The following is a 12,037-nucleotide window of genomic DNA, read 5'->3' as shown; positions in this document are numbered from 1 at the left end:
GGTAGATCTGCAGCAGATAAAACAGTGATTATCAAAATGTCAGCATGTAGATTAGTAAGTGACATCACTGGAATCAGGGTCTCTGCCACTACATTATGCTGCTCTCAGTTGGAATAGGCAAAAACCTGCTGACAAATTCCCTTTAAGTATACTAAATGCATAAATGTCTGCCACTGTTGTAAGATATGTTTGTGGTTAGTTATTCATTATCCATAGGACACAGCATTACATATAGCCTGTGATGGAGCAGGGAGCAATTTTGCCACAATGATAACTGTATAAATCTGTGAAAATTGGGACATACCAAGAAGCAGAGGCTCTGTACAGTAATGAAAAGCCTACAGTCATAAGAAAAACTAAGTACACCCTCTGAATTCTACCATATGATACGAACTGGGAAAAAAAATTAATATCTGATTTTCAGAAGGTCATAAAATTAGGTAAATACAGCCTTAGATGAACAAAGACACATGAAAAATACATCATATCATTAACAAAAACTAGGCCAAAATGGAGAAACAGCATGTGTAAAATTAAGTACACCCTTACTGCCTCCATCGGAATTAAAAGGGCAAGTAGCAGCCAGGTGCTACTGATCAAATAACTTTATCAGAAAGTGTGACCAGCCCTATAAAAGCAGAAGTTTGGGCAGTTTGTTGGTCTGGAGTATTCAGGAGTTTCTCGACACAATGCCTAGAATAAAGACATCAGCAGTCATTTTCGAGAAGCAATTATTGCTGGCCATGTATCTAAAAGGGTAATAATGACATTTAAAAAAATAAAAAAAATAAAATTAGAGTCCAAATGGCCATCGCCAAAAGGGACGCCAACTTTTACATGACAGAAACTGAACTGATAACTGATAATACAGGACTAGCGTTAATTTTTCGAGGTTGGAATCCTAGAAGGACAAGTGCCTCATCTGCCATGCGGAGTGGCCTGCTGCTTCTCCGAGAGGGCGGCAATCCCAATGCTGAGGAGAGTGTTCCCCCGGCCCCTAGTATGGCAAGTGAGGAATCCGCTGTTCCTCTCCAGCAGCAGGAGATCTGAGAGAAGGAAATCCATCCAGCTACATCCACCACGTTTAAAGTGAGGAGGATCCAATCAACTTGGAATCTCCTTCCAGGAGCTAAAGGAGGGTAGGAGAAGCTGGTGGGGCAAGACAAAGGGAAGGAGTCAAAGAGAACTACAGAAAGCAAGAAGGAAGTGAGGAAATAGCGAGAAGGATAGAGAGGGAGAAAAATGAGGGAAAAGGATCCAAAAGGAGGAACAGAAGCTGTAGCGGCCCAGAGAAGGAACTGAGGGAAGAGAATCATTACACTACTGCATGAGCTGTAGCATACCCCAGGTAGAATGTTGTCCCCCAACTGGACAACCCCTTTTTGAAATTATGTATTCCCCATTATAAAATAAAAACACCAACACATCTCGAGTGATACCAGAACCTGGGCTCCTTGCCACATGAGCCCTGCAGTCAACCAGAAGCCGCTATTGAGAGGTAGCGCTGTCACGTCTTCCATGTGTCCGACATTCATCCAAGGGAAGTAAGAGTGCAGCAGCCATTATTATTATTATTTATTAGCAGCCGCTGGTTGGCTGCAGCAATCATATAACAATGTATAACAATGTCACATGACCCCTGGGAGACCCAGCAGCGACAAAGCTGGAAAGGCGCCAGTGTAGAAGGGGAGTATCTGGTATTATTATTATTTTGCACGTCCTACTACTTAATTTAAAAAGCGCTTTTCCATTTAATAAACAACCCCTTTATCAGGTAGTCCAATATTTATGGTATTCTAATTCTGCCCATGACTAGCCACAACAGCAACCACCTATCCATTGAATAGTCATTCTTTTACTTTTAAAGCTATCAATTCAGAGGATTAATAAAAATAATTACAGCTTTTGGCTGACTATATCCAATAGCTGTTGGAGACGAGTTTTCCTTGGAATACTCATTTCCCAAAAATCATCTAATGTAAATAGCTCACCTGACACAATGAGCAAATTGCTAATTTATTGGGTTAAAACTCCCAAGTAGCACGGCTCGTGGTCTTGGGGTAATATGTGATACAGAACTTTCTTTTATTCCCTATATCCAATCGCTTATGTTACGTGCATCCTAAAAACATCCCCATAATCGAAACTTTTCTCACCTATGAAACTTATTCATTCTCATCTGGAGTATTTCATCTCTCTGACCTAATTCTCTCCTCTCCAATCCGTCCTAAATGGGACAGCCAGGGTCGTATTTCTTTTAAGCTGATACACTGATGCCTCCACTCTGTGCCAGCCATTGCACTGGTTACCCATCTGGTGCAAAGTACATAATAAACTCATCGCTCTCACCCACAAATCTCTCCACAGTTCTGCACAACCATACATCTCCTCCCACATCTCTGCCCATTCTCTCCATTCTGCTACTGATCTAAGACTAACATCCTCCATAAGCCAAGCCTCGCACCTCGGTCACCAAGACTTCTCTCGTACTGAGCAAGGGTACTGGAATGCACTACCCCAGACGAGCTAATATCCAGACCCATCATTTTTACACTTGCTTTAAAAGCACATCTCTTTAGAAAGGCCTATCACCTCACTTCCCTAATCTAACTCTTCCATGTTCCCTCCTTTTACATACATGGTTAAAAACCATGGAAAACCATGGCTAAGACCAAGCTGTCAAAAGCGTCAGTTTTGCCGCCAGGGTATCCATGGTATGCCATTGCCCTTGCATTTATAATGGTAATACAATAAATGTTAAGTTTTATTCATAATGTCCGTCGTTGGAGAAAACTTTCTTTTTCTATGTGTGACCCACGCCTCGGACCAGGGCAGCTCAGTGCGAGGGCCCATTGCCAGACAATGGTGAGATGACATCCCCTCTTTTCCACTATTATATATTTTAGGAGTCTGAGCCTGTCCATTTTATACAGACTCCACCAAAATGGACAAAGCGTCCAACTCCGCAACTCTGCCTGTAAATACTGAACTATAAAGCTGTATTCTGGTACTCTGGTTAGGTGTCTATTGCGCGATCGGCAACTGAATGGTCTGCTGCATATTAAAAATCAGGACGTAAGCTTGGAAACTCTGAGGGTATGTGCCCACCCACGTTCAGTAATTGGCAGCGCTTTGGACGCAGCACATGTCCTCTGCATCCAAAGTGCTGCCGGCTATTGAACGCAGGTGATTCCGCATGTGTTCATTGAACCGTGCAGAATCATCGCGCCTGATACATTGTATGGGTGAAATGCATCTTGTGGAGGCTTGCGTCTCCACAAGATAAACATACATGCTGCGGTCTGGAAAGACGCGCCACATGTCTGTCTGCGCAGGTGAGCGGCGGGCAATGTGCTGCCAATAACAATGTGTTATGTGCACAGAATGATCAACTGCTGACATAACAATTGAGGTCTGTTTGTCTAAAGTGGTTAGCAAAGGAACGCTGAACAGATTCTAGGTTTAATGCCCGCCATCATCCAGCGTAAGGACCCCCTTACATTTTGTCCAAATGAGGGAAACTGTTTGGATGGTATGTAAATGCTGCAGCTGATCAGCGACCACATAGTGGCTGCGGCAGTCAAAGGCCAATCTGGTTGGTAAGTATAAGATTTTTCTTCCCACCTTGGGCTCATTGACAATAACTTTAATAATAGAGGAACCCCTTTAAAAGTGCCAGAGTCAGCATCTAACTTTCCAGGGTAAACGTGGCTTTAATTTTTTTGTCATAAATCAACAATACACGTGATGCAATGCATCTTATGAGAGAAATCTGCTTCTTTCTCCTCCTGAACTGACCAATTATTCTCAAAATACTCAATTCACTGTTAAAAACCTGTCTTTAGTGAGTACAGACTTTCCCATTACTGACATAGGAGATGACAGTTGGTGCCCATAAAGTTCTATGGAAAACTGTCATTTCAGGAGTGTCCTCCTCTAACTCCTCCCTGTTTAATTCTCCATAAAATTTTGAGACCACCAACTCTCATCTCCCATCTCTGTAATGGGAACAGATTTGTTCACTGGACCCAGATTGTACAGATTTAACCATGCATTGAGGGTGTTGACAATGAGTGATCAGTCCAGGAGGAGAAACAAGCAGATTTATCTGATAAGATATATTACAAAGTTGCTTATTTTCATGTGTACTACTGATTTATCATACAATACTTAAAATGGGAGTTACTTTAATTTTTTTACATCTACGGTATATAAATTGCTTAATGTATACAGTTACAGCACTGTGCAAATTAATTGGGACAGAGCATTTTTTAAGTAAAATCGTAAGTTGGCTACCAGTCAGTGATTCCAATCAGTTTTAATATATAATAAATAAATCGTGGTCAACTAGCCAGTGGAAAAAGGTAATTTTCAGAATTAGTATGTAACATTAATTTGCACAGCACTGTATGTACTTCATAGATATGATTCATTCTTAAGTTGGGTATGTATTGTATATTTATTATGTCAGGCACTTCATAGGCCATTATTCTACTTTTATGCATGACTTTGTTAAAGCTATGTGGCTTGCAGTAGGTGTCAATGTCAGAACAAGATTTAAAAGGCAACTTGTCATGTCGAGAAACATTAGTTACCTGTAGATATAGGGTTATTCCTCAAGTAAATAGCATTAATCTCCTGGCTGCCTTACTGGAAGAACGTTTACTGGGAGAAAATTAATTTATATTCTACCTGTAGCTGATCGGTTTAATAGGGGCAGTATGTCACCACTCCCTATACGTGAGAGGAGGCTGTAATCACTCTCCGCTCTGCAGCGTGTGTGTGTGCAGCGTGTGTGTGCAGCGTGTGTGTGTGCAGCGTGTGTGTGTGCAGCGTGTGTGTGTGCAGCGTGTGTGTGTGCAGCGTGTGTGTGCAAGCAGGCTGTCAAAAAGTGTCAGGAAGTGACTACAGCGGGCTCACTGTGTTGTCAATATTGACTATAACCGCCCCCAGCATCTTCCCAAGGAATGGAAGCGAGCAGCTACAGGGAGAATATCATTACATGTTCGCCCTGTAGCCACTGCTCCAGTGAGACAAGGCAAGCGCGATTTTAATGCCATTTACCTGCAGGTGTACCCTATATCTGCATGTAAATGGCCTTTCACCACATGACAAGTTCCTTTTAATCTGGATTTACACTACACAATTTTCAGGAAAAGAATTTACTAGGAACACTTGTTTCCCAATAGTCCTGCACCGTAATCATGTTGTTGATCACTGATGAGAGTTTTACTTAAAAAAATCATCATTCTCAGAGGTACATTCTTCTGCATAAACACGTGCTGCCGAGAACAATAATAATAGTCTATGCGCACAGAACAACCTATTACTGATTGGTCCGTACAAATCAGAAGCACACTCTGGCCATATAATCAACCTATTAAAGGGACTCCGTCAGCACAGAATGACTGTTCAAACCAAGCACAGGAGCTCTGTGCATCATGGCGGGGCCAATCTTATATACCGTACATGTTCTCACCTCCTTGGTTTCCCTCCATCTCTGTCTGTCCTTGTCTATGAAGCCACAGCTGTCAGTCATAGAGGAGGAGGTGGAGATTGAGGTATACAAGCAGGTGGGAAGGTGGATATAAATATTTGGCCCCGACATGATGCCCCGAGCGCTTGGACTTTGAACGGTCATTCTATGCTAACAGAGTGACATGCGCCAAACTATTACTATTTGATATGGGTTCCAGCTCCATCTTTCCCGCTGTGTCAGATGTTTTGAACAGCTGACATGTGCCCCTAACAGCTGTCGGTGGAATCACGATCTACCCACAGCTGTTAACCCGTTAAATGCTGCTGTCAATTCGCTGACAGCTCCATTTAATGTGATCGTGTCAGAAGGGCGTCACTAATCCCGCCCATCGGTGACCCCATCACATGATCGTGGGTCACCAATGGGTCGGCTTGACAACCAGAGGTCTCCAGCAGATCTCTATGGTTGTCATTGCCGGATTGCATAGCAAGTGAGCATTTCTGCTACATACAGGTGATCTGATCATCGCCTGTGTGTAGCAGAGGCGACGGGTTATGGCAGCTTCTAGTCTCCCATGGAGACTATTGAAGCATGCAAAAAGTAAATATAAAGTTTAAGAAAAAAATAAAAAAATAAGATAGATAGATAGATAGATAGATAGATAGATAGATAGTTCAAATCACCCCCATTCAAAATAAAACAGTTTAAAAAAAATAATAAAATATACACATATTTGGTATCGCCACATTCAGAACTGCCCGGTCTATCAAGCTATAAAAAGAATTAGTCCGATGGGTAAACGGAGTAGTGAAGAAAAAAAAAAAAAAAAAAAAGTAAAAACACCAGCTTTTTTGGCTGCGGCAATATTGCATTAAAATACAATAACGTGCGATCAAAAGATTGTATCTACAACAAAATGATATCGTTACAAACATCAGCTCGAACACAAAAAAATAAGCCCTCAACCAACCCGAGATCATGAAGAATGGAGAAGCTACAGGTATCGGAAAATGGCGCAATCAGTGATGGTTTGGGGAGACATGTCATCTGCTGGTGTAGGTCCACTGTGTTTTATGAAGACCAAAGTCAGCGCAGCCGTCTACCAGGACATTTTAGAGCACTTCATGCTTCCCTCTGCCAACAAGCTTTGTGGAGATGGAAATGTCATTCTCCAGCAGGCCCTGGCACCTGTCCACACTGCCAAAAGTACCAATAGCTGGTTTAACCCCTTAACCCCCGGAGCTTTTTTCGTTTTGGTTTTCCGCTCCCCTTCTTTTCAGAGCCATACCTTTTTTTATTTTTCCATCAATATGGCCAGGGGAGGGCTTATTTTTTTGTGGGACAAGTTGTACTTTTGAACGATATCATTGATTTTACCATGTCGTTTAACAGAAAACGGGAAAAAAATTTCCAAGTGCGATGAAATTGAAAAAAAAGTGCATTCCCACACTTTTTTGTTTGGCTTTTTTGCTAGGTTCACTAAATGCTAAAACTAACCTGCCATTATGATTCTCCAGGTCATTACGAGTTCAAAGACACCAAACAGGTCTAGGTTCTCTTTTATCTAAGTGGTAAAACAAAATCCCAAAGTTTGCTAAAAAAAAAATTGCACCATATTCCGATACCCGTTGCGTCTCCATTTTTCGTGATCTGGGGTCGGGTGAGGGCTTATTTTTTGCGTGCCGAGTTGATGTTTTAATTATACCACGTTTGTGCAGATACGTTCTTTTGATTGCCTGTTATTGCATTTTAATGCAATGTCGCAGCGACAAAAAAAACGTAATTTTGGCGTTTTGAATTTTTTTCTCGCTACGTCGTTTAGGGATCAGGTTAATCCTTTTTGTATTCATATATTGGGTGATTCTGAATGCGGCGATACCAAATATGTGTATGTTTGATTTTTTTTTATTGTTTTATTTTGATTGGGGTGGAAAAGGGGTGATTTAAACTTATTTTTTTAATATTTTTAAACACATTTTTTTTTGTAATTTTGGCATGCTTCAATAGCCTCCATGGGAGGCTAGAAGCATCCACTACTCGATCTCCTCTGCTACATAGAGGTGATGCCCAGATCACCTCTATGTAGCAGAATTACAGACTTGCTATTAAGGTACCTTCACACGAAACGACTTTGTAACGATATCGCTAGCGATCCGTGACGTTGCAGCGTCCTGGCTAGCGATATCGTTTAGTTTGACACGCAGCAGCGATCAGGATCCTGCTGTGATGTCGCTGGTCGCTGAATAAAGTTCAGAACTTTATTTGGTCGTCCGATCGCCGTGTATCGTTGTGTTTGAAAGCAAAAGCAACGATACCAGCGATATTTTACACTGGTAACCAGGGTAAACATTGGGTTACTAAGCGCAGGGCCGCGCTTAGTAACCCGATGTTTACCCTGGTTACCAGCGTAAAATGTAAAAAAAAAAAAACAGTACATACATGCGTCCCCCGGCGTCCGCTTCCCACACTGACTGAGCGCCGCAAAGTGAAAGTGAAAGCACAGCACAGCGGTGACGTCACCGCTGTGCCCTGCTACTGCCGGCGCTCACAAAGTGCAGGAAGCGGACGCCGGGGGACGCATGTAAGTATGTACTGTTTGGTTTTTTTTACATTTTACGCTGGTAACCAGGGTAAACATCGGGTTACTAAGCGCGGCCCTGCGCTTAGCAACCCGATGTTTACCCTGGTTACCCAGGGACCTCGGCATCGTTGGTCACTGGAGAGCGGTCTGTGTGACAGCTCTCCAGCGACCAAACAGCGACGCTGCAGCGATCGACATCGTTGTCGCTATCGCTGCAGCGTCGCTTCGTGTGAAGGTACCTTTAGCGTCGACCACAGAGTGGCGCTCACAGCAATCTGCCATCAACAACCATAGAGGTCTCGAGGAGTCCTCTGGTTGTGATGGCAACGCACCGATGATCCCCGATCACGTGACGGCAGTCAGCGGTTTGCTTACTTACGGCAGCGCTTGCTAAATGTCGCTGTCAGAGTTTGACAGCGGCATTTAACTAGTTAATGGGCGCGGACGGATGGCGATTCCACTTGCGCCCATTGTGGGCACATGTCAGCTGTTGAAAACAGCTGACATGTTGCGGCTTTGAGGTGGGCTCATCACCGGAGCCCACCTCAAAGCAGGGGATACTGCCAGCTGACGTACTATTCCGTGAGCTGGCAGAAAGGGGTTAAAAACAACATTATCACTAAGCTTGATTGGCCAGCAAACTCACCTGACCTTAACCCCATAGAGAATCTAAGGGGTATTGTCAGGAGGAAGATGAGAGACACCAGACCCAACAATGCAGACAAGCCGAAACCTGCTATCAAAGCAACCTGGGCTTCCATAACACCTCAGCAGTGCAACAGACTGATCGCCTCCATGCCACACCGCAGTGATACATTTCAGTAGGCCAACATTTTGGATTTTAAAATCATTTTTTCAAGCTGGAGTTATAAAGTATTCTAATTTACTGAGATAATAACTATTGGGTTTTCATTGGCTGTAAGCCATAATCATCAACATTAACAGAAATAAACACTTGAAATGGATCACTGTTTGTAATGACTAATATAAAAGTTTCACTTTTTGTATTGAACAATTGAAATAAATTAACATTTTGATGATATTCTAATTTTGGGATATGCTCATGTATATATTTATACTACATAGATAGATAGATACAAGAAAAGCCGGCAATTCATGTGCTGTGTACTGTAAAATCACTGCAGGAGCTGAAAGGATAGAATAGATGGATTACATAAAGTAAATACAAATAAAATAGGTAGAAATATAGATGTCTGTCACAAATGCAATTAGTACAGTGTGTGTGCAGCTTACTGTACATGTGTTTAATAAAAGATTATTTTTCAGACAAAAATGATGTGGGCTCCCGCGCAGTTTTTGTTACCAGCAGAGGGAAAGCTAACGGCTGGGGGCCGATGTTTATAGCCTGGGAAGGGGTAATACCCATGGAGCTTTTAAGGCTATTAAATATCATCTCACAGCTGTATAATTAGACTTTACTGGCTATTAAAATGGGGACACCCCTCCCCCCCCCCAAAAAAAAAAAAAAAAAGACATGGGGTTCCCCTATAATTAACAACCAGCAAAGGGCTAATATTAATAGCCTAGGAAGGGGCCGTGGATCCTGCCCCCCCCAGGCTATAAACATCATCTCTCAGCCGCCCCTGGCACTTAGCCTCGCTCTTCCCACTTGCCTTGCAGCGGTGCCAAGTGGGGTGATAGCTGAGGGGGTTGATGTCACCTTTGTATTGTCAGGTGACATCAAGCCCCGAGGTTAGTAATCGAGAGGTGTCAGTAAGATGCCCCCATTACTAACCCCATCGTCACATTGTATAAAACCACACACACACCCAGAAGAAGTCCTTTAATTAAAAGACACAGACTCATTAAAAATAATCTTATTTAAATTAATTATGACCTTGCCCATTCCCCCAATGCCTTCGTCATCTGCAAAAGAGGTAAAAAAACAAACAAAAAAATATTCCTCACCTTTCCACAAAGATGCTTTTAATCCATTTGTCCCACAATGGGACTAGCTCCGCAACATCTAGATGGCAGGCTACATGGTTGCATGATGCAACCATGCAGCCTGTCACCCTGTGCTCAGTGTCTCCCTGTGAACTGCTATTCCCTGACTGAGGGCACCACGAGCGTGAGATAATTCCCATGCTCGCGGTATTGTTTGTCAGGTCCTGCGAGTTCACAGCCAATTAACTCACTTCACCTTTCTGACATCAGCGCGAGCGCCGTAGGAATATTTCCCATGGCGCTTAAGCTGACATCACACAGTGCTCAGTGTCTACTGGATGACAGGCTGCACGGTTGCATGATGCAAACCATGCACCCTGTCATCTAGATGTAGCAGAGCTAGACCCGTTGTGAGACAAATGGATTAAAAGCATCCAGGAAAAGATGATGATCTGATGATCGCTGCTATGTAGCAGAGGCGATCCAGTTGTGCCAGCTTCTAGCCTCCCATGGAGGCTATTGAAGCATGGCAAAAGAAAAAAAGGTTAAAAAAAAAAAAATGAATAAATAAAAAAATACAAAAGTTTAAATCCCCCCCCCTTTCGCCCCATTCAAAATAAAACAATAAAAAAAAATATCAAACCTACACATATTTGGTATCGCCGCATTCAGAATCTCCCGATCAATAAAAAAAAAAAGAATTAACCTGATTGCTAAACGGTGTAGCGAGAAAAAAATTCAAAACAGCTGAATTACGTTTTTTTGGTTGCTGCGACATTGCATTAAAATGGCAGGTCAGTTTTAGCATTTAGTGAACCTAGCAAAAAAGCCAAACAAAAAACAAGTGTGAGATTGCACTTTTTTTTTGCAATTTCACCGCACTTGGAATTTTTTTCCCCATTTTCTAGTACACGACATGGTAAAACCAATGATGTCGTTCAAAAGTACAACTCGTCCCGCAAGAAATAAGCCCTCATATGGCCATATTGATGGAAAAATAAAAAAGTTATGGCTCTGGGAAGGAGGGGAGCGAAAAACGAACACGGAAAAACGGAAAATCCCAAGGTCATGAAGGGGTTAATTTCTTTCCAGATCAAAATATAAAAATGAGAAATCTTGTAATTTTCACAATGATCACTAGGCTTATATTAGGCTCTAACTTCCTGTTTCCAGAAATCCACATCCAGATTAACATTAGTGATGAGTGAACGTGCTCGGATAAGGTGTTATCTGAGCACGCTCAAGTGCTAACCGAGGGTCTTCGGTGTGCTCGAAAAATATGTTTGAGTCCCTGCGTGTCTCGTGGCTGTTCGACAGACACAATACATGAAGGGACTGCCTGTTTGTTAGGCAATCACTGCATGCATTGCAGCTGAGGAAAAGTCACGAGACATGCAGGCGCAGGGACTCAAACATATTTTTCGAGCTCACCGAAGACCCTCGGTTAGCACTTGAGCATGCTCAGATAACACCTTATCCGAGCATGTTCGCTCATCACTAATTACCACTAATGAACTGCTTACTGTGAAATGAATTGTGATTGTGATGCTAAAAAATATGTTTTTTAAAGGGATCAGAGCGGTATAAAATAAGTAAAGAATAGCAAATCTCAACAATTCCCCATTGCTGCGGCTCCGTTGCTTAGCCAGGGTTGCGTGGGATTGTTGAGAAAGTATCGACTCTTTCTTATTCTATACCATTCTGAGAACTTTAAGGCCATGTTCACACATTCAGTATTTGGTCAGTATTTTACATCAGTATTTGTAAGCCAAAACCAGGAGTGGAACAATCAGAGGAAAAGTATAACAGAAACATGTCACCACTTCTGTATTTATCACCCACTCCTGGTTTTACCTTACAAATACTGAGGTAAAAAACTGACCAAATACTGAATGTGTGAACGTGGACTTAAAAAGTCTTTTCATCGGCTGGACAACTCCTTTAAATCATAACTTCCATCTTAACCAAAATAAAGGTGAACAAATGTTTTTACATTATGTGCAAAGGAATGTCTTCTACAAAACTCCAGATATAAAACCGAGCAGATTTACATCCAAATGTTTTTGGCC

At 42.3% G+C, this 12,037-nt stretch overlaps 1 protein-coding gene across 4 annotated transcripts in view; it reads right to left on the bottom strand.

Annotated features, from left to right (window-relative positions):
- RPRD1B (regulation of nuclear pre-mRNA domain containing 1B) overlaps positions 1-12,037 on the bottom strand; it is a 108,905-nt gene that overhangs the window by 70,496 nt on the left and 26,372 nt on the right. The gene's annotated exons all lie outside the window — the stretch shown is intronic.

This window comes from Ranitomeya variabilis, chromosome 4 (genome assembly GCF_051348905.1).
Source record: "Ranitomeya variabilis isolate aRanVar5 chromosome 4, aRanVar5.hap1, whole genome shotgun sequence".
In the NCBI taxonomy this organism is placed as follows: Eukaryota; Metazoa; Chordata; class Amphibia; order Anura; family Dendrobatidae; genus Ranitomeya; species Ranitomeya variabilis.
The sequence above is the reverse complement of the archived record's forward strand: the minus strand, read 5'-3'. Positions and strand labels throughout refer to the sequence as shown.